We start from the raw sequence: 24,524 nt of genomic DNA on the forward strand, positions 1-24,524 counted from the left end.
CCACGGCGGCCGGCTATCTGGTATTAAAGTTTCTGCTTTTGCGTCCTATATAAATTGATTTGCAGTGTGGGCATGTCAGTTGATAAACAGAGGACGTTTATCTTTTTCTGTGCGTCTATGGGTTGCTCTTAGTTTTCGTTGTATTCAGTAGACTGTCCGTTAAGATATCTTTAGTCATTGTTTTTTGAATATATTGCCATTCCAGGGGCTGCTTTGTTGTTGCAAATGAGAGTGTACGATCTGCGTGTTGTTCGTCTGCGCTTGTGTGTGTGTTCTGTGTGTTTGTGTCATGTTCTGTGTGATGTGATTGTAAGCTGGTGGCAAGTTGTTTGTTTTTATGTGCCGTTTGTCCTCTTTACTTTTATTTTAATTTTATGATTCAGTTACCCTATAACGTTTGCATCATATTTATTCTCTATAGCTATTTGTTTGATTGTATTCATTTCTGTAGTTGTCTAAAGTGAGTGGAGTTTTGTTCAGTCTGTGCTGCTTTGTGTGCTGTTGAATTATTAGAGTATTTGGGTATAGCTTGTTGTGGGGGTGACTTTCTCTGTGTATTACGAGGTAAAGGAAAATTACCATTTTGTCATTTTGTGTTTCTATGGTGAATTCTAGTTTGGGACGAACTGTGTTTGCATTATTGTGGAGTCTCTGGATTTCACAGCTTGTTTCATCTAGAAGATATATTACAGAAACAAAATCTTAAAATTTCTAGACGACAATGACAAAACAAAGCCAACTGCTACATAACACAAAGATATCAAAAAAATAAGCAGACACTTCTTAAAAAGATCTTGCACACATTCAGAAACAGAATTGCTAAAACAAAAGAACCCCAAGGCATCTGCACTGATCAGCATACTCAAGCTCAACAAGGAGAGCACTGCGATACATCCGGTGGTAAATTTCTGAAGTGAACCCACAAAGCACATAACCAGAGAAATACATACATAGTTAGAGAAGCCTTCTGTGTCTGCAAACAGCAGAGGCATACGCACCAAAGGGCTGAAACAAAAAATCAAAGACATCAACATACCCACAACAGCCACACTCACCTCATTCAGTGTCACATCTATTTACTTCAGCATCCTCATCGCTGAAACCAACATCATCAGACAAGAATTAGAGTAACAGAAAGTCATTCCCAAACCCACGTAAAAGACATGTCTAAAACTAATTGCAGAGCAAAACTATTTCTCATTTGACAGCACGTTTTACTCACAAGAGACTGGACCTCCCACGTGGTTATCAGTCAGTGGACTCCTCGCCAACATCTTCCTCAATCACACAGAGAAACAAATATTTGAAGCAGTAGTAAGACCCAAACAATACAGAATAGTGTATTGGTATTGTTATGTAGATGACATCATATACGTATTAATTGAAGCATTCAGTCACATCTCACAATTCTGCAATGGTGTAAACACAGTTCTCCCCAAAATAAAATTCATTATAGAAACAGCAAATGACAAAATATTAAATTTCCTTGACCTTACAGCACACAGGGATAACAACCAACACCTATTCTCCATGTTCAGGAATGTCACCACCAACAGCACAGTCAAACAGAAATGAATATATGTGCAGTAAAAAGGGTTAACCCTCAAATTTAAAAAGTGAGAGATGATGTTGCCATCTGTTGCTGGGTACAGGAGCTATCAAAATTGACATTGATACGTATTTACGGGTGGTACCAGTGTCAATTTTGATAGTTCCTGTATCCGGAAACAGGTGGCAACACTTATCTCTAAGCTTTTATGTTTGAGAGTTATCAGTTTCTCTGTGTATGCTTTCAAATACTCTAATAATTCAGTTACACACAAACTGGCCTGTTTTCAGTAGATGTTGCATAGACTGAACAAAAATACACTGAAACACTGCAAACTAATTTATATAAGACAGACGAGCAGAAACTTTAATATCAGATACACAGAACACAGAGAGCATTAATAAGTAACAGCTGTCATTCTCGATTTGCAGAACACTTTCTGGACATGAAACACAACCCAACAAACATCAAAACTAACTTGAAATTTCTCAAATGTGGCAAAAACTCACCATAAAAGCTAATAACTCATGAAAACTATCAAATACAAGAAGCCATAATTGAAGAAAAACTTGTAACAAATAGGTAAATAGTTCTCTACAATGGGACTCTGTGGCATAATATGCCCCATCATAAATTTTGGAAGTAAATAACGATTGTAAGTTAAGTTTTATGTGGTTGTAAATGACAAACTGTGAAAAAAAACAACTGGATTAAAGTACATAAAATGTGCAGAATGTGATAATATAGTATGTACACAAAATTTTGTCTCTTTTTCAAATATGAAAATACTGTCTTCAAAACTCAAATTTGTATGTGTGCAAGTAGTAAGTAGATTTTTCCTGTTTTATATAAGTTAACGAAAAACCCACTGATGATGCTAAAAGTTCAGCAAAGTGTGTCTGGGGAATGCAAATAAAAATAAAAATTATGTTTTGGTCAAGGTGGCCCCTCTCCAGAAACTAATATCTTTGTAAGGAAACAGAGATAAAAGAACTTCAACCTCAAGATGATTATCCATGCATGACTCACAGCAAGACCCAAACTTCCATATGTCGTCAGTCACCCAACTACAACCTGCACTCATATATTCATTATGTATATTTCTGTACAAGAAAGACATTTTATAACTGAAAGTCACTTGCCTGCTGCTGACAGGTAAATTTGATACTGCAGTTCCTGCATTGTGCCGAAGTATGATTCAATGTTTCTCTGTATTCCACATCTAAGACACGACTAGGGCACACAGACTAAAAAAATATGTGAACTCCACCAGAACTCCATAAAATGATGCCAGTTTTTTTTTTTAATATTGTGAATAATATTTCCATTCCTGGCTACAAAAATGGTGTTGTTGTTGTTGTGGCCTTCAGTCCTGAGACTGGTTTGATGCAGCTCTTCATCCTACTCTATCCTGTGCAAGCTTCTTCATCTCCCAGTACCTACTGCAGCCTACATCCTTCTGAATCTACAAAAATGGTGTATAGGTTGCCTTACCAGTTGCATCTGTAAGTTTAGTCGGAAATTGTATATCAATTGCTGTGAATTATGAGAATGAGTATAAAACATACTCTTCACATACAATTAAAAACCAAAGTTTGCTTTTGTAATGTAGTCAGTGAATTAATGATGTGTAGCTGTTTAACGTCAAGTTCATTTTATGTACTATTCTGCAAGAATTAAAAAATATGAAGTAAAATCAGTCGCTGGTTTATGACTTTGCTGCTTGTCATAACACAGATTGCTGTACTTGAAAATACCCAAAGTTTGATTAATTTATTACATAATCAGGCAAAAAAGAGACTCAGATTAATTTTTTCCATATCAGTGATGCTTATCAAGTGTCACAATGCTCTAAAATGTCTGCAAAAGTACATCAGCAATGCAAATAGATGGAATTTTCTCACTGAGAAGTTATTGTATCATAATGTTATTTTCGACATACATATTCATATCCGTCAATCTGCTGTGTAAAACATCACTGTGGGCCATCAAGTTAAGTTCCTCACAACTAGCTTCATGCCTAAACACATGTGGCTAAAAAAAACCAGCACTTGGTATTCCAAGTTAGGCCTAAAAAAACGATACTAACCTACATGTTGGCTAAAATAATTGGCAAAGACACAAATAAATGGGCATTCTGAATGTAATTTCTTAGGTGTACTCTTGGTGTAACATCCTCAAATTAAATATTTCCACATCTATAAGTGTTCCAACAGTGTCTAACACAGTGTTTTGCCATTTAAATCTGACATTGTGAACCGTCATCACAAAACATTTTTACCACCAATTTAGGAGGGACAGAGATAATGTATTACTAGAAAAAATATGATGAAGGGTACTTATTGACTTTCATTACAAATGATTGGGCCTAGTCATGGTTAAGTACAAAATTAATTACTGCTAATGGAACTATGGCTCTCCAAAAGCTTACAGACACTATTTAATAATAATACACAATGTAAAGTTGCTTTTATTACGATGTATTACTAAAAATGGAGAGTGTAATCTTCGTTGGCACCTACAATACTACCAAAGGTCTACATCAACCTTCATACTCTGCAATCAACAGTGAAGTTCATGGCAGAGGGTGCATGCATTGTAGCCATTATTAGGACTTTATCCCATTCCAGTCATGCTTTAAGCATGGGAAGGAAGATGGTTTAAACACCTCTGCAAATACTGCAATTAGTCTGACTTTGTCCCCATGAGCCCTGTAGGAATGATTAGTAGGGTGTTGTAGCATATGCCTGGAGACATCATTCAATGCCAGTTCCTGAAAATCTGTTGGTAGCTTTTCATGGGATCGTTTACATCTGTCTTCAAGATTATACCAGTTCTGTTGTTTCAAAGCTCTATGACACCCTCCTGCAGATTCTCTGTCAGTCCTATCTGGTAAGGCGACAGAGATACACCTAAAAAAATGGCAGAGCGATGTCTCAAACGTAAAGTTATTTGGCTTTATTGAGTAAGAAAGCACATTTATGTTTCTCAGAAGTATAACGCAAATCTCGACAAGAATTCAAATTTTGCACCAAAATAAAAATGCAGAGAACACATTTGGAAGTATGGATAGCCTTCAAATGAAATATGGTCATATGTAAAATGCATATAAAACTTATTAAAATACACACAGCTTGCATATTGGCACTTATGACAAAAGGTTTTAGGTTAAGCAGTATTTGTTAACGACTGAAGATCGGCAGTTGTACCACACTTTGAAAACACAATGGACAGTGCAATTACATATTTCTGCATCTAAATTGTCTTTGTAATTTATTAAAATATGTACAGGTAACTTTTTGACAATACTTAAATAAATTAGAGGTTAGCAGGTGACCTCTGTACCACATGTTAAATATATAGAATTTAGTTGACAAAACACTCACATGAGCTCTGCTGTAGATCTAACTGTACACCAGGAATTAGCAAATTTAACAATGAAAAGTCTTGCATTGGCAAAAGGAAGTTCATCTGTACATTTTGGAATATGTAGCAGTGCAATCAGAACACTTTTTGTTGATATGACTAAAATGTCTACGAAGGTGGAGCTACACATACATATTTTCTCAACTAGACGGGCATCTAATTTTTCCTGGAAATGAAAATAGCACAGACAATGTTCATATACTTTGATGCACCTGCAGTGAACAGTAATAGTACTTGACAAGTTTCTTATGCAACAGAAATGGTATCAGCATTACCAACCTTAATATCAATAGATTTACATCAGACAGTCGATAAAAAGTAATTTCATTCTGAAATGGAAACATACTTGACAGCACTTTTTCAATCTTCCATCATTTTATGAAACTGCGGTGGAGTTTATGAACCTTTAAGTGTATATCCGTGTTGTTTCAGATGTGGAAATACTTCGAATGTAATTTTCCCACAAATTCGACCATTTTTGAGTACAGCCAAGATGGGGTTTCATTGCAACTGGCTCTTTCATTTTCCTGGAAACTAACATATTAGGCTCTGATTGAAAGAGATGGGGGGCTTACAAACCACAACCAAAATATTCTGCTACCTCCGATTTTGAGTGACTGTTTCATTTTAATGAAGTCTAAAATACAGTGCTGTGATTGGCTGGAGATAGGGGAGGTTTTAAATTTCCCACTAACACAACTGAGTTAATTCTGCCGTCTTGTGGTTTGATTGCCTGTCTTATTTTAACATTAGGCTTTGATTGGCTGCAGAAGGGATGGGGAAGTGGGAAGGGAAGGGTTAGGGTAAAAAGCACAGACTGAGACTGCATGCATATCTTAAACGAATGGATATTCCAGAATGCACATGTTGTTCTCTCGTATTGCTGTTTACTGTGTCTACAAAAATCCTGCAATTTTGCAATCTAAAAAAACCTTTAGAAGAATCTACAGGAAGGTATTTCTTGCTGCCAAAATACTTAAAAATCGTAAAATGCTATTATTGGCAGAAAACAAAAGCAAAGAAATCTGGAATATTATCAAATGTGGTACAGTAAACACTGGCCAGTAACAGTTGAATTTAAATATCAGAATAAAAGGTTTTCAAAAAAGCCAAACAAAAAAATAACAAACGTTATGAAAGTTTGCTTTGGTAACATGTTAAAAAATTGGAATAGAAATTTCCAGACCCTGACGTCTTACTCACACAGTACCAACCACCAAAATCAATGGTACTCTATCCAACAACAGAGAGAGAGGTGGCACAAGTTACACACCAATTAAATAATAAAAAATAAATTGTCTAGTTGTAATCCCAGCTTTTGTTCTTACATAATGTGCAAATACCACTAACACACCACTGACAAAAGTAATCATCCAAATCTGGTTATTTTCTCGACCTTGTAAGAAATACTCAGACTTCAAAATTGTGATGTGGAAAATGTAGAAAACTACAGACCAAACTCTTAACTGTCCATCATTTCCAGAATTATTGAAAAACTAATGAAAATAAATTAATGAAGTGCCTAAATAAATTTAACCTCCTTTACAATTAACACAATGCTTTCAGGACCAGAAGACGTACAGAATCTGCTAATGTACAGTTCAAAAATGTCATTTTTAAGGAGCTGGACAAAGGTGATTGCGTGAATCGAACTTTTCTGGACTTATCAAAGGCATTCGACACATATGGCCGCAGAAGTTAATTGCATAAGTTAGAATAACTTGGAATAAGAGGTGTGGATAAGGACTGGTTTAAGTCGTATTTAGAAATCCTGGAGCATCAGTTAAATCTCGCATCTTCAAGAGGAGTTCCTGTACAACATGTGTCATATCCTCTCTTCCTCTAATGACCATACTTTGTTCACTTTGGTTTGTAGAGTAATCCGCTACCAGTCACAACTGAAGGCAATTTATTTAAGATACTAGCGGTTTCTAGCTTTGGCCTATATTCAGATGTTATACATCTTTTTAATGTATCCACTTTCAATGTTGGAGTAAATAAAAACGAATTACGTGATATTCACTAAACAGACGCAAGAGAAACAATTGAAAGTGGCAGAGTGATGTGTGTAAAAAATATTAATGCAATTATGTAAAACTGGAGTATACAAACCGTAATAGCACATATGCTACTTTTTTTTAAAACAGATTTTCGATTTTCTGACATTAACCACATATTTGTCACCATAGCAATTATTTGAAAAGCCATATTACGCCTCCGAAAGTTATGGCATGAACTCATGACATAGAAAATTCTAATACAGAGGTTATTCTTAACGAACTTATATTTAAGAAGTACAGAGATGTTACACACTTGGAAGCATAGCAGATAATACAAATAACGAAGATGAAAGTTGTTGCATGGTCGTGAAACCACACTGTCATCTATAATATGGAGAATGGTTACTGGCAAATTATGCTATGTTAAAGAGTCACTGCCAAATAATATATGTCAAATAAATTGGAAATGAGTTTAAAGTGATCTATTTTCATATGTTGGATTTTCACAGGGTATATACAAATCAAGTAGTTAGACAAATAATTTTGAACTGTAAGGCATTTAATGAAAAAGGATATTTTGATTACTATTTATCACGAGCAATGAGTCACCATTTTCGTTTCTAAATATTTCATGAAAAATGTGGAGACATGACTTGTTTGCAAAGACTCTGTTTCATTAGTAATGAGTTATGGTGAGTTGAAGTGGTGGAAGAAAATTTCAAATTCTTCAAGTTGATCTATTTATTTTCTTTTGCTGATCATGTATCATATGAACAGGTTGCCTTTAATTCCTCCAGCTCAGTGGTTATGTTTTTTGAAATGTGTTGCAGAAGCTGATTTATCGAAGTTATTTGGCTTGACGACATGCATATGTTCCTGGTATCTTACAGTGTATCTTCGTCCTATTTGGTCTATGTAGAACTGTGACCAGTTGCTACATAAACGTTTGTAAGGACCAAATTTGTGATGAAATTGGCTATTTGTCTTCGAATGATGTGCTATTATACCTTATTTTAATGCTTAAGAATATCTGAATATCACTGTGGTGAAGAAGGTTAGCGCCTAGGTATGAAACTTCTCCTATAAAGAAGATGTGAGCGAACGTGTTTATTTGTTCTTGTGACACTGACTTAGGAGAGGTGCATTTTTCTGTTTAATTCTGTTGTGACATTTATCAATTCTATTTGGGTTCCATCCATTCTTGTATGCTATTTGTTTGACTACTATAAGTACATACTGTTGATCAAAAGACTGAGTAGGAATTTGCGTATATGGTTAAGGGTAGAGCTGAAGAATGTGTGTGGTGCATGGGGCAACCGGAAGAGCTGTTTATGACAACATCATTGGTGAAAGGTTTCCGGTAAATATGGAAAGCTTGGTTGTTATTTGATTGTAAAGTGAAAACTTTCATGGCTAGAAATGACACAATTGAGAAAATATTCCAGGTATTACGACTTGGTCAACTGGTTCTTTTAAAACCTAACGTTTCGCACCCATCTCCTGAGAAAAGTTCATGGGGGACCGTAGAGTTTATTTGATTGCTCTATTCACAGCCTGACTCGCAACTGACTGCAACAAAATTCCGTTTACAAGTGCACCTGCACAGTGACATGACGTCAAATGCTCTGGATACTCTGCCGCAATTGGCCATTGTCGGCTGCCGTTGTCTGCTGTTGCTATAGCCACATGGTGAAAGCAAACAGGTGAATCACACACCAAAAGAAGTAAATTTTCAGTGACTTGCCTAACAGCATTGACTAGAACAAGGAATACCATGTATTGGTCCTATAATAAGACACGGCGATCATTACAGCTAACATTCAAGTCACTGTCCCGTAATTAGACACTAAGTAACCAGGGTGATGAGTTAGGGCTTGCTAGACTGCGTGAACAGCAAGGTGCACAAACTGGCCACTCTGCAAACCTTCCTCAAGTGATATTAAAGAAATTATTCGATATAAAACTAAGATTCGTGCTTACATTACAGCTTGATTCATCAGCTTCATGACGTACTGCCTATCATTTCGTTAATGGTAACAGTTATTGTGATTTTTTTTAGATTAGGTAAACCACTACAAGAAATTCTTAAAGTTTTCAGTGATAAACAGGGGTCGCTAGGAATTTGCGTTTTGAGAGTGTTAGGTCATGTGGTGCTGTATATGACATGTGCAAAATATACTGGATTTTCTTTAAACATGGAAGGATATCACTCTCTGCCTCCCATCTTGAGAAAATGAAGCTAATGTAAAGCGCTCTTTCACAATGAGCAAGCCAGCGAAGAGGACAGAATGAAATACTCATAAATCCCTCATGTACATATCATAAAGAGTTTCAGATATCGTTTCAGATATCGAAACAAGATTTTGGCAAATGATAACAGACAAGGAGCAGAAAATTTTGACATATGATTAAAATACGAAACTTCTATATACACCAGGAGATTCAAGGAACTATAGTGTTCTTCTTTTTCAATTAAATAACGCAATTTTAAGTGGTGTAGATAGGTGGTGAAACGAGACTTGCTGCAGGTTATTTAAGAAAGTAAGTTAAGAAGTTGTACTTGTTTTTGTACTGAGACTGGGCTTTTTATAAAATATTGACTTGTCTTCCCCTCACTTGCTTGTTTAATAATACACTGTTTCAGGACCCTGTCACAATTTCAGCACCATTGGAATCTTAGTGAGATGAATATTTGTCTAAACTCTGCCATGTTTTGTCAAAAGAAGCAGTTTTTAACATGGCAACGAGAGACGTTACGTATTACTCAAAAGCCATCCGTCGTTCATGAATACTTGTCTCCCGATCTACCGTCTTGGTATGGCTAACTACTTGAAAACAGTCGTGCGGTGTAACATTTGCAGTGGCTTCTTATGTCCGCATTTCAGCCTCACTAAACATAAACTTCTTGTTGTTTTTTGCTACGTACTTTTTCCTGGGCCCACGTATTGTCAGTTGGATTTAAAGGAACGAGGTACGGAGGAAGCCTGATTTAACTATGCTCTTTAGCGTTAGCTAGTTCATCGACTTAGTAGCGTGCAGTTTTTCACGTGTACGACACTTAAGGTTCCAGTAACTGCTTTTTATAAATGTTAGTTTCAGTTTATCCAACGGAACATTTCTTTGTACCGGAACCTAAATATCGGCTTTCCTGCAGTACATCGTTGGAGCTTCATCCGTTACAAGAGAGTCCTATGGCTCACTGTTCATTACTTTTGTTGAATTCGGAGGAATATATTGCAGCAGAACATTATTTGCTCGGCGATGGTACTCCTGGATGACCACTTTCGTTTCGAATCTCGTGTTTAGGCGCGCTGCATTGATATTATTAATGCAACGCCAACATAAAACAGTCGTTCACCAAACCTGACGTCCGCAGAACACTTGAACGCCAAAAACTACTACTTCACAACGAAACCTGACGAATTTCATGCATCTAACGCGTGGCACCACGTGGTACTGTTTATCTACGTCGCGGCAACTGAAGTGCTTTACCAACCGAACCGGTGGGGCAGGGAAAGCCGGCTCGCCAATGGTGTTATCTGTGCAACGGCGTCTCTTCGTCTCCGATAAGACAAACGTCAAAATTTGCAGCTAATTTTAAACAAAATATAAAATGTAAAGAGCCGATAATATGTGAAAGGTAAAATGTGGCAGTTCAGAATATTACGGTATTACGACCATGCAACCGTTGTCATGTTCGTAATTTGCAGTGCATGCTATGTTTCCCTGTGTGTAACTTCTCTGTACTTCATAGATAAAATTCCTGTGACTACAGACTCTGTAGTCCAGTGAGGAAACGTTAAACTGCTATGTTTCCCTGTATGTAGTTTCTCTGTATTTCTTAGTTCAAATTTCTTTGACTATAACCTTTGTATTCCAAATAGAAAACGGTAGAGGTAGCGTTTTTCCTAGAACAAGTCCTGCACATTTATCCCCGTCCACACCTACAAAGTGTACTCTCCCTCGCCAAAAGCTATGTAAGGTTTTTCGTCTACGAAGAATAGTCCATGGCCTTTGGTTCTCACCAGTACAAAAAAATGATTCAAATGGCTCTGAGCACTATGGGACTCAACCTCTGAGGTCATTAGTCCCCTAGAACTTAGAACTACTTAAACCTAACTAACTTAAGGACATCACACACATCCATGCCCGAGGCAGGATTCGAACCTGCGACAGTAGCGGTCGCGCGGTTCCAGACTGTAGCGCCTAGAACCGCTCGGCCACCCCGGCCGGCTCACCTGTACAGGGCATGTGTTTTACAGGGAGTTGTTCCAGGACAAAAGCTATCGCTAACTTTACGTTTTTAAGGCTTGCCTGTTTATTGCAGATAGAAATTGAAATGACTGCTGTGAAATGTGAATATTGCGGAAACGAGTATAATTATAGCAAGACCTCGAAGTGGCATGTGTTTTCAAAACCCAGCCATAGCAGCTGAATGAACTCATATTTCCTGTTAGTAATAATGCAGCATGGTGCTGAAAATACTTTCATAATTAGAATATTGTTTTCCACACTACATACAGTGTAACAGTTGCCTTTTTCGTAATTTATTTGCGATATATGTACTACATCACCTGCATTAATGCGCACACTCATCTGATATTTCTCAACTGTCTAATGCGGGTTTACGGAATTTACTTTTCATTCAGTTTTTACGATAAGAAGTTCAATAAATTTGGTGCAAACGTAGACATAAAGCTTCATTACAGGTAAATCTGTTCCCACAATCTTTATTTCGCAATCACATTCGTTAGCTTCGTCAACTCACAACTTTCTAACTTAACCCTTGTGCATTAAAAGAATATGCATCAAAATAACAAGTCAGAGTCCTGTCCATTACTTTACATACGTTTTCAGAATTTAACTTGAGGCTTTTTTTAAAAAAAAAACAACGAAGAGTGTGTTAAACATGGCAAAGTGCGTTTAAATATAGGGTGAAAGTAACAATTAGGCGACATTGTGAAGTAATTAGTTCCTGTGATAGAGAATGTTAAACACTGTTATCGTTTCATTGTTTCTGTAGGTTATACAGGCTACTACTTTGTATGCCCAAGATAAACTTAGACCAACTTTTAGCAATCAATGATAAAACACGTTGAATTATATGTTGCAGAATGTTTTACGGTATCTAATTTCTTCAGTTTTTATGCGATTCCGAAATATATTAACAACACGACTTTTATTTTTAAGAGAAGATGAAAAGTTGTGAACCAGCCAGGATACTGCAGCAGTCTTCCATTACTGTTGGAAAAAAGCTCACTCTCTGCTGTAAAAAGGACGATTTCATCTGGAGACAAGACAGCTGAAAAAGAATCAGGTACATCTACGTAGTAGTAGTAGTAGTAGAGGGGTTTTGTGGGCGCACGACAGCAAGGTCTTCAGCGCCCGTTCAGTATCATAGTGAGACGGGTGTCAAGGAAAAAAAAAAGCTCAGAATATTTACATAAAACGGAACATAAAACACGGGAAACAATCATCGGAAAAGATGTGCTCACCCACACCGAAGCGTGGGATGAAGCAGGGCGTCAGCAGTAAAACTTGGACAACACAGGAAGAAAACGAGAGAGGGGGCTAAAACAATGTAGCAGATGGAAGTGGCTGGCTGACCGCAAGGAAAAAAAGGGAGGAGTCAGCCACTCTGCAATACACTAAAACCTCCAGCCTAAAAGTTTAGGCCAGAGTCCAGACACATCACAAAACTTAAAAACCCTAGACACACACGTCTCATCATTAGCTAAAACACAGGGCAGATCACCATCAACTTGTGCTTCTGCCCTTGCATCACGGTATAAAATGCAGTCTGTTAAAATGTGGCGGACAGAGATGTGCACGCCACAAGCATCACAAAACGGAGGATCCTCCCGCCGTAATAAATAGCTATGCGTCAGAGGACAGTGCCCGATCCGAAGACGTGTGAGGGCCACCTCTCCCCGCCTGAGCAACCGGCAGGAGGAACGCCACGGCCGAGTGGTTGACTTTACCGACCGCAGTTTATTGGCCGTCACCGCCAGCCATTCGTCCTCCCACAACTCCATGCACTTCCTGTGGAGTGCATCGATGACTGACTGCAAGGGGATAGGACACTGGACCCATACTCAGCAAACCCACCGAACGGTGCATTGTGGAGTGTACCACAAACCGCTGTTGTCATTTCCTTTCCTGTTCCACTGGCAAGTAGAGCGAGGGAAAAACGACTCTGTGTAAGCCTCCGTATGAGCCCTAATTTCTTTCATTATCTTCGGGATCCTAATGCGAAATGTACGTCGGTGGCAGTAGAATGGATTCGCAGTCGGCCTCAATTGCCGATCCTCTGAATTTCCGCAATAGTGCCTCCTGCAAAGAGCGTTGACTTCCCACCATGGATTCCCATTTGAGTTCACGAAGCATTTTCGCAACAGTTGCTTGCTGATCGAACCTACCTACAACAAATCTAGCAGCCCGCATCCAAACAAACAAAAAAAAAAGTTTCAAATAGCTCTGTGCACTATAGGACTTAACTTCTGAGGTCATCAGTCCCCTAGAACTTGATCTACTTAAACCTAACTAACCTTAGGACATCACACACATCCATGCCCGAGGCAGGATTCGAACCTGCGACCGTAGCAGTCGTGCGGTTCCGGATTGAAGCGCCTAGAACCGCTCGGCCACCGCGTTCGGCTCCGTCTCCGAACCACGCGAGCAATACTCAAAAGCCATTCGCACTATCGTTCTATACGCCTTCTCCTTTATGAATGCGCCACATTTTCCCAACTGAATTCGAGAGTTCCATAAAAACCAGGTGGTAGGAAAAAGGAAATCATCTGCCAAGTGTTCTACCGAAGGAATACGTACCAATTCATGCTTTATTCATCATCAGCAACACAGGGTTTTATAGTTTTAGTTAATATCCTGGATATGCGCACTCACATTTTCGTTCATGTTTTATGGCGACTACTGTTGCGTAAGGTTTTGCTTTATTATTTTATCTTACTTTTACCGTCACTCTGAGACCAGCCTCGAGATATATATGTCATTAGTTGTTTAGCTCCAGTTCTTGCATGATGTCTCCTCTTGTTGCATACACATGTTTAGTTTTGACGCTCGCTAATAATGCGGTAACTATGAGTATGTATCATCTCTTTATCTCTAAATTTTTATACTTTCCTTTCTTAAATTTTAATACTGTTATCTATATTGTACTTATTTATGGTATATTCTTCTGTACAGTCTTCTGAAGAAGGGTAATAAGTGCCTAATACCGATCAAGAAATAAAATATCTTTTATGCAACTGGTTGCTGATTTTTCAACAAAATTCAGGAAAGAAATATATGAACAGTATTTCGCTGATTTCAACTTAGCATTGTGTAGATGACCGAAATAAAAGCAATTTACTATTTTGATTCCCATGGAGAATCTTTCAACACTGATCCTTCTGTTATTCGTTTTGTAACCTATTCATATTGAACTGTTATGTTACGAAGCAGGCTATATTACCCTCCCACAACATAGAAACAAAACTTACACTGTATGTTTTATTGTAACAAAGTTTTATTACATTCTCATGTGGTAAAGCTGCCTTAAATGCAGTGATTAGTCCTGTTGTAATGCAATGGCTTTATCGTTTTGTTCTGTATAAATAACTGAACAGCTGAAGACATTTCTATTTGGATCAGTATTGTGCATTTGACAAACATTTCTATTTCATTTTTATTTATCTTCATTTATCCAAGGATAGTCCACAGTGACATAAAATTTGTCAAGCTATTACAATGAAAATCAGTAGGCCAAAATATATAACACGCAGTATACATAACACGGTTTGTGATGGCAGGGCAGGTGGTTACCGTGGCCTTGATTAAGGAACCGTTGAGCCATTTGCCGTAGCGATCCAGGAAGACCAAAATCAGGATATTTAGACAGAGCAACTCCTTCCTCCTGAATATTAGTTCAGTTCTTAACAGCTGCGCTGCCACATTCAGCGAGTCCCTGCATAATATTCCTTGATTTACACACAATTGGTTTTAGGTAACTTGCAGGATAAACCATAGTTTTGTTCTTCATTGCCGTAAACACTGAGAACATTTGCTGATGATTCCTGGGTTTTTTCTGTTTACTTCCAATTTAGAACATAGTTCCGCCCTCTACTCCTGCACACACACTGAAACACCAACCTATGGCTCCTCGACTGCGAAGATGCTGCTGTGCTCCTTGTATGAGCTACAGTCTACATAATATGATCTGTGTAACTGGTGGTGCAATCACGTAAAAAAATTAATAAATTATTGTTATATTTTTGTAATGTAGACTCATACGACTTACGTGTTAGATAAGCATGCTTTCTTGGGCCTTCAGTAGGCTATAGCAACTGTAAAGAATTTAAGATTTACCTCTTCCCTGTTTCCATCCCCAAGTCTCATTAGCTACTGATAAAAATTTGAAATTCATTCTGCTTATAGCCTCCCAGACTTGATGCTGAATGTCATGCACTTATTGAAATATCCTGCGTGAAATTCGTGTGCCCAGCTCCACCAAAAACTAAGAGGGAGGCAATGTGTTGATAGGCTGTTTGAGAAACTCCAGTCTTATTGCCTTCCACTAAGATATCACGCTGTGTTACTGACGCATGATTGTATATCATTCATATTTGCTCTTCCTGTTCTCGTATTGAATGAGTGTTTGGGCTAATGCAATATTTAAATACAGAAGCAAGTGGTAAGAACAATATGCATTGTCAGCATCATGCAGAAGCCCTTTGACTGGCAATGGCATTTGTGTCTGTTAGTTAGAATAAATTTTAGATACATTTTTAAATGCATAAGCATGACATAATGTTACGGTACATGAGATCAGCTGGGTTGCGTAGGGAGACGGTCCGATTCTGAGAGGACTGTTATGATGAACATACACATTACTGCGTCATTCTATATAAGCAACACAAAAGGTGCATTTTTCAACTTAATCATCTCTAGTTTTTCTCAATTATCTTGGTAAGAAAGAAAAAACCTACTAATCTGTAAATATACAGGACAACTCTGTGAAATGCTACAGGTCTGCAAAGTTTGAAAACTGTTAAATTTCCACACTAAACTCTCAAGATAAAGGACGCAGTTGTGGTTCTAATCCAGGCACAGCAGTGGAAATTCTATCACTGAAAAATAAATTTGAAGAGGCTCTCGCGTCCGTCGGCCGTCGTAATTTAATATATTATTATTATTGTTATTATTATTTTTTGATTGTTGCCGACTTACGTGGTGGGCCTTAATAAAAATGATATTTAAGTTGAACAATGTAATAAACTTTTCATATTAATTTCCTCGGCTAGTCAGTTCACCTTAAAGCAAGAAATCTTTAGTTATTAATTAAAATTGCGGCCCACACACGCGCGAGAGTATTTTTCTTACCTCCGTTAACCATTGTATTGTAGTCGGAGTCCTGGCTCTGGCTCTCGGCTGTGGTACTGAAAATAAGAATCTTAAAGCTAAGTATTTTCTGCAACGTCGGGCGGCTGTGGAGAAAAATTAATATTATGCTAATAGCGGGCGAGTTTTCCGCTTCCGCTAATTTTTCATGAGTTAATATCACCACGTAATGGCGTCGTTGGCTGCATCGGCCGCTGCGATTGTTGAGCTGTAAATTACTCGAATGCAGGTTAATTCAAGGAAGGCGGACATGAAATCGGGATCACCTCTTACAAATTAAAAGTGCACAATAATATTAAATCAGTTTAATATATGCTTAACTGATACAAATATGCTTACATTTGCCAGCACTCGCAAGATGTCCGTCTGTACACCATAAAGACAAGAGAAGAAGTAATGAAGACGACTAAAAAATTAACAAAAGTGTGTATCTTGTCACCTCTTTAGATCATTTTGTCATAAATTATTTCTTTGCATTTGAAACTTGGACAGAGAAATTATTATTTTACGGCTACATGAAAAAAAAATCTCTTACAAATTATGAATGTCTTCTTTATAAATAATTTAAAGTCTTTTCGTAATATGGCACTGGGGACGCTATAAGGCTTACATGACCCTTGGATCCTAAAGAGAACATCATGCTGCTTCCACACCTGTACAGAAAATAAGTCTGTTTTCTTGCAATCAATCGACTCATATCGTTGTAATGTTTAGTTTACTCATGTAATAAAGATTTTTTTAAAAATTCAAAGCAATGCCACTCAGCTTTAAGTCACACCGTTTCATCAGCACTTTGTAAGTTAAATTAATTTCATATTTAACTTCTGGAACTACCAATGATGGAATGATGGGAATGCCTGACAACATACTATATGATACAATTAAAAAATAAATGCTTGTTTATTAAAACTGTAATGTGGTGGTAATTTCTATTTGCAAAATTCGGTTCCCTAGACAAAATTGTGCAATTACAATACGTTTGAAAGAGATCATGAAAGAGTATAGAAGTAAGTGTGGAATTTCAGTCCGAGGGACACTTAAATAAATGACATTTTAAAATTTATCTTGAAGTGTCAGACAATTTGTCTCATGACATTCTTTTCTTTCTTTTTGAAATGACTCTGTTCCACCAACGAACCAGCTCCTACTAACACTCAGATACTTTGCCTCTGGTGATTTCCTTCTGCCTATTGGATACTTCATTGGCACTGACAAGGAGACAGTCAGCAGCATTATTAAAAGGATGTGTGTGACACTGGACAACATGGACAAGATTCAGTTCTGTTAATTTCAGTTCCCTGATGTAATTTAATGAACATAGAATAAAAAACGTATGCGGATTAATATATTTTTATTCTGAAATAATTTGTGTTAATTTTTATTTTCTAATCCTAATTCTGAGCTTATGCTCTTTTTTTTTAAAGCAGTACAGTTCTTCATCCCTTCTCCAGTTCACGTCATGCTACCTTTCAAGCAGTGCAATCTGCCGCTCTGCAGGTAGTTTTGTACTGAAAACAAAATTGACAATTTAAAGGCGAGATGATTATAGAAAAGAAGGAAAATAAATTTATGGTTTTTACTATTATTAGTCATGATAAAATTACTGGGTGAGATTTCAGAATGAGCAGATGTGTAAACTACAATGACACAGGCAGTCTAATAAAACAAGAACCCAGTTCTGCATGGAGATATACCTCCATAAAGTTCTGTTCGTTCAACATTTCAAGAATCTTTCATTTTGTTGACATCCACAAGTCATGATAGTGTGCTTGTTTACTTCTTTCCTTACTGCACACACTTATGTGCTAACAAAGAAAACAATGATAAGTTTCTGGCAAACGTGAACATTCAATATGCTGTTCATATGATCAGGAAGTTGAAAATGCAACGATTAAGAATCATTGCGAGTAAGCAATCAAGCGTTGCTTCCGGCGCTATAACTTCATCAGCTTTCAACACAGATACAGTGAAAGGTCTCTGTTGGATTCCTTTCATGTTAATTTCTCAAATCTGTTGCCATTTACGGCATAAATTCCTCTTCTAAATTTACTGTGGTGTTTCTGACTATCTGGGACGAGACTGAGGAGTGAAACGTGTTACTTTCACACATAAACAAGTACGATCTGTCACATTACTACACTTTAAAACACAGTTTATATTTAATTCATGTCACACAGTCTCATACGGAACCTACATCCGCTTTCTTTTATATACTGTATATGATAAGATACTGTCATCCCCCTTCCCTTCTGTGTGAAAGAATGAATGAGCAAATGTATTTCTAGTTGCATGCTTGATGGTAGCAGACAAGCCCGTCTGCTAGAGAACAGTTGGACCAACGTCGGAACAGGTAGCTACACTTTCTAGAAGCAAAGAGGTTTCTATTCTTAGTATGGTCTTGCCCGTCCCTTGTAATGTTGGTATGGGAAGCTGCCTCTCTGGCCACTTCCGTTTGTATTTGTGAGGCACCCTTCAGGAAGGACCCACGGCAGTCGGTCCACGGGGAGCGTCTGAAGTGGTAAGATCTCCAGCTAAGCGCGTGTCTGCTAAGTCCATAGGACAATGGATTTCTTAAGTCCAGCCTAACTGAAAATTTAATCACCTTTATTTCAGGTTTAGCTCTAAAATATCTAATGTTATCTTAAATTGCAACGCAGTGTATTTATAGTGTGAAGTTCAGAATATCTTCCGCTAGTTGCTTTGTCACTACTTTGTGAGTAAAGTGGAACCACATATTGATCAGTAACTCTAACTAAGATCATCAATCTTAAATGCGAATGTGCGTGAGATTATAACGTCTCATCTTGACAATATTTTTCAATATAGCAACTTTTCTTTATGTTCAACCCACGTGGGCTGTACTTTGTGAGACCAGTACCACGTGCTTATACAACTGTTTGACCCATCAGGATAACAGTAAGACGATAGTAACGAGTTCGAGGTTTTTCTTTTATAAATTGCGTTTCGATGTAATTTATTTTAATTATCAAAATTATTGTGGAGTTACACTCTTTGTGTAAACCAAGTTGACCACGTGTAGCACGTGGTGTAAGCATCAAAGTAGCCCTCAGCTATTCTTTTCGGGAAGATTTCACAGAGAGTTAGTATGAATTTAGTATACCAGTGTGTGGTAATTTCATGACGGACAGGATTGCGCTACGAACGTAACTTCTTTGGGTGAAAATTGAATCGGTTGGTTGTGGTTAATTTCCTCTTGCATATGTTTCAACGTTCTTCGTGTGTTATTTTATGAATGCAGTGTTGTATGTAGTCTCCCAATCTTGGCTCCCTATTTGATGTGTTCCGTAAGATTACAAACTCCTAAATAAGGCACCAGTATAGTTATGAATCAAGTTGAATCAAGTTTAATATGCTGAAATTTCAATGATCAATGTTAAAATAAATGTCCAAATATAAACAGATTTATTTCTTTTTATTTAAATTGTATATATATATATATATATATATATATATATATATATATATATACATTTTTTGGAACTATCAATATTAACTCTCTCTTGACACCAGGAAAACTCTATAAATTAGGAGACACACTAAAAGAACAAAATATCAAAATTTTAGCCCTGCAAGAAACAAGGTTGCCTGATGAGAATACCATGGATTTTGGAAACTACCGATTGTTTAAAAGTAAAACAGACAAAAGAATTCTTAAAAACACTCCGCATCTGGGTGTTGCATTCGCAATTTCGCAAGACATTCTTGGCTCCGTAATCGAAGTAAATCCAGTAAACAACAGACTAATGACAATTTCCATGAAATGTGCAAATAAAATGTACTGTTTAATTAACGCACACATGCCTATCAACCAGGAGAATAAAACAAATCCAGAAAAAGTAAATAAGTCATGGGAAGTGTTAGAGAATACAGTCTCCAAAATTCCTCAAAATTATGTAAAGATTTTAATGGGTGATTTTAATGCACAGTTAGGGAAAGAGAGAAAATTTAGAAAAACGGTCGGTGAATTCCCTGCACATAAATGGACCAATCAAAATGGAAAGAGGCTGGTAGAATTTTGCAGAAATTTCAATCTCAAAATTATGTCAAGTCATTTTAAGAAAAAACCTTCAAAACAAAAGACATGGCGATCACCTAACAAGGACGTAGGTGAATTCCAAATTGACCATATTGCAATCTCGTATCCATGTCACAAAGAAATTTTAAATGTTCAAGTTCGTAAAGGCGCCAATATTGACTCAGACCATTACTTAACCCATGTGAAACTAAAGCTAAAACCTCAAAAGTTCAACAAAAGGACACCATTAATCCCCAAATTTGACACCAGTAAAATCCAACCATCATTATTAGCAGACGAATTTGACAAAACAAGTGCACAAAATTGGGAACAACTCAAACACAAGATTATCAAAACAGCTCAAGATCAAATTCCTTTACGAAAACACAAGAAACATGCTTGGTGGAATGAAAACTGTGATCATGCAATCAAAGCCAGACAAGAGACATTTAAAGCATGGAATAGCAACAAGACAGAAGACACATATGATACATTCCTGACAACTAGAAAAGACACTTCAAAACTAATTAGACAAACAAAAAGACAATATGAGAATAGTCAACTCTTAGAAATTGAAGAAGATTTTCAGAAATACAATACCAGAAATTTTTATAAAACTTTTAAAACCAAAATAAAGGGGTACCAACCCCAGAATCTTTGCTTCAAGAAGGAAAATGGACAGTTGGCTCTTAACAACCAAGAAAATTGCAAAGAACTTTCTAAATATTTTAAGAATCTTCTAAATTGCCCCGAGCCCACAGAAAGATTCCCACCAAAAATTCCCCAACAATGCAATCCAGTTTCACTTGCACCAAATGAAGAGGAAATCATTAAAGAAATTCGTAGGTTGAAAAACAACAAAGCATCTGGTGAAGATGGAATTGTTGCAGAACTTTTAAAGGCAGCTGGTCCAAAAACCATTAAAGAAATTACTTCAATCACGCAAAACATTTGGCAAACTGAAAAAATTCCTGATGAATGGAAAACCGCCTTGATTCACCCACTTCATAAGAAGGGAGGCAAAACTGATGTTATTAATTACAGAGGAATTTCTCTTCTTCCAGTCACATACAAAATCCTCTCTCAATGTCTTCTGAGCCGAGCACAACAACAACTTGAATGGAAAATTGGCGAATATCAAGCAGGTTTCAGGCCAAATAGATCTTGCCCAGAACAGATTTTAGTCCTCAAACTAATTCTCAGACATCAAAAAATTTACAATAAAAAACTAGTTTGTACCTTTGTAGATTTTAGAAAGGCTTATGACTCAGTGGATCGTGAATCTCTTTTCCAAATTGTGAAAGAACAAGGCCTGGATCCTAAAACCACGGCAATTATCAGAGACACGCTAACTGGTACAAAATCAAAAGTAAAGTTCAGAGGAGAAATTTCAGAATCCTTTGAAATAAAAACAGGCGTGAGGCAAGGTGATGGACTCTCTCCGTTGCTATTTAACTGCGTTCTAGAAAAAGTAATACAAGAGTGGCGCGAACGAAAATTGGAGTTCAAAATTGACCAACCAGTGAAATTAGGACGAACAAATATTCGAATAGACTGTTTGGCCTTTGCAGACGACTTGGTTATTCTAACGCAGGACATCCAAATTGCTCAGAAACAAATAGAAATTCTTAAAGAAACAGCAGAAAGAGTAGGTCTCCAAATCTCATTTGAAAAAACACAGTATATGACTAGCAACAAACTGGCACCCAAACTTTTGGAAACTAAGTATGGAAAAATCAAAAGAGTTTCGCAATTCAAATATTTAGGTGAAACAATCTCAGAGACTGGTCTAGAAAAAATTGGAAATGAAATTCGTTGTCAAAAGATGGAGACAGCTTTTAGACTTACAAAAGACATCTACAACAAAAAATGTCTCTCGAGGTACTCTAAATTGAGACATTACAACACGGTCATAAAACCAGAGTGCCTTTATGGGGCTGAAACGCTAATTTTAAACAGAAAAAAGGACATTCAAGAAATCCAAAAAAGAGAAAGAAAAGTAATCAGAAAAATTCTAGGTCCAAAATATACTGAAGAAGGAACATACAGGCTAAGAGCAAATAGTGAAATTCAACAATACACCAGCATATATTCGGATATGAAAAAACGCAGATTAAAATTTTATGGGCATATTAAAAGAATGGATGCTACCAGACTAACTAAACAAGTAGTGGAATTCTACGAAAATCGAAGTAAAGCTAAATTTGAGACAATAAAATGGATTGCTGCTATAAAAGAGGACATGAAAGGGGCAGATATAAAACAAGATGAAATTCAAGACAGAAAATTATTTAGGCAAAAAATTCATGACTGGGTAGTTGGTCAAGCTGAAAAACCAAAGAAAACTGGAACCACATGGTCTGATGAAAGGAAAAGAGCTCATTCCGAGAGAATGAAAACAATTTGGGCAGAGAGAAAGTCTAAAAGAAAATAACTGAATGCCCCGTGATTGTACTTCGCGTGGTCCAGTAGGGCCCAAACGTGAATAATAATAATAATAATAATATATATATATATATATATATATATATATATATATAGGGTGTTACAAAAAGGTGCGGCCAAACTTTCAGGAAACATTCCTCACACACAAATAAAGAAAATATGTTATGTGGACATGAGTCCGGAAACGCTTACTTTCCATGTTAGAGTTCATTTTATTACTCCTCTTCAAATCACATTAATCATGGAATGGAAACACACAGCAACAGAACGTACCAGCCTGACTTCAAACACTTTGTTACAGGAAATGTTCAAAATGTCCTTCGTTAGCGAGGATACATGCATCCACCCTCCGTCGCATGGAATCCCTGATGCGCTGAGGCAGCCCTGGAGAATGGCGTATTGTATCACAGCCGTCCACAATACGAGCACGAAGAGTCTCTACATTTGGTACCGGGGTTGCGTAGACAAGAGCTTTCAAATGCTCCCATAAATGAAAGTCAAGAGGGTTGAGGTCAGGAGAGCGTGGAGGCCATGGAATTGGTCCGCCTCTACCAATCCATCGGTCACCGAATCTGTTGTTGAGAAGCGTACGAACACTTCGACTGAAATGTGCAGGAGCTCCATCGTGCTTGAACCACATGTTGTGTCGTACTTGTAAAGGCACATGTTCTAGCAGCACAGGTAGAGTATCCCGTATGAAATCATGATAACCTGCTCCATTGAGCGTACGTGGAAGAACATGGGTCCCAATCAAGAAATCACGAACAACGCCTGTCCAAACGTTCACAGAAAATCTGTGTTGATGACGTGATTGCACAATTGCGTGCGGATTCTCGTCAGCCCACACATGTTGATTGTGAAAATATACAATTTGATCACGTTGGAATGAAGCCTCATCCGTAAAGATAATATTTGCACTGAAATGAGGATTGACACATAGTTGGATGAACCATTCGCAGAAGTGTATCCGTGGAGGCCAATCAGCTGCTGATAGTGCCTGCACACGCTGTACATGGTACGGAAACAACTGGTTCTCCCGTAGCACTCTCCATACAGTGACGTGGTCAGCGTTACCTTGTACAGCAACAACTTCTCTGACGCTGGCATTAGGGTTATCGTCAACTGCACGAAGAATTGCCTCGTCCATTGCAGGTGTCCTCGTCATTCTAGGTCTTCCCCAGTAGCGAGTCATAGGCTGGAATGTTCCGTGCTCCCTAAGACGCCGATCAATTGCTTCGAACGTCTTCCTGTCGGGACACCTTCGTTCTGGAAATCTGTCTCGATGCAAACGTACCGCGCCATGGCTATTGCCCCGTGCTAATCCATACATCAAATGGGCATCTGCCAACTCCGCATTTGTAAACATTGCACTGACTGCAAAACCACGTTCGTGACGAACACTAACCTGTTGATGCTACGCACTGATGTGCTTGATGCTAGTACTGTAGAGCAATGAGTCGCATGTCAACACAAGCACCGAAGTCAACATTACCTTCCTTCAATTGGGCCAACTGGCGGTGAATCGAGGAAGTACAGTACATACTGACGAAACTAAAATGAGCTCTAACATGGAAATTAAGCGTTTCCGGACACATGTCCACGTAACATATTTTCTTTATTTGTGTGTGAGGAATGTTTCCTGAAAGTTTGGCCCCACCTTTTTGTAACA

The sequence above is a fragment of the Schistocerca serialis genome, chromosome 2 (assembly GCF_023864345.2).
Source record: "Schistocerca serialis cubense isolate TAMUIC-IGC-003099 chromosome 2, iqSchSeri2.2, whole genome shotgun sequence".
Lineage (NCBI taxonomy): Eukaryota > Metazoa > Arthropoda > Insecta > Orthoptera > Acrididae > Schistocerca > Schistocerca serialis.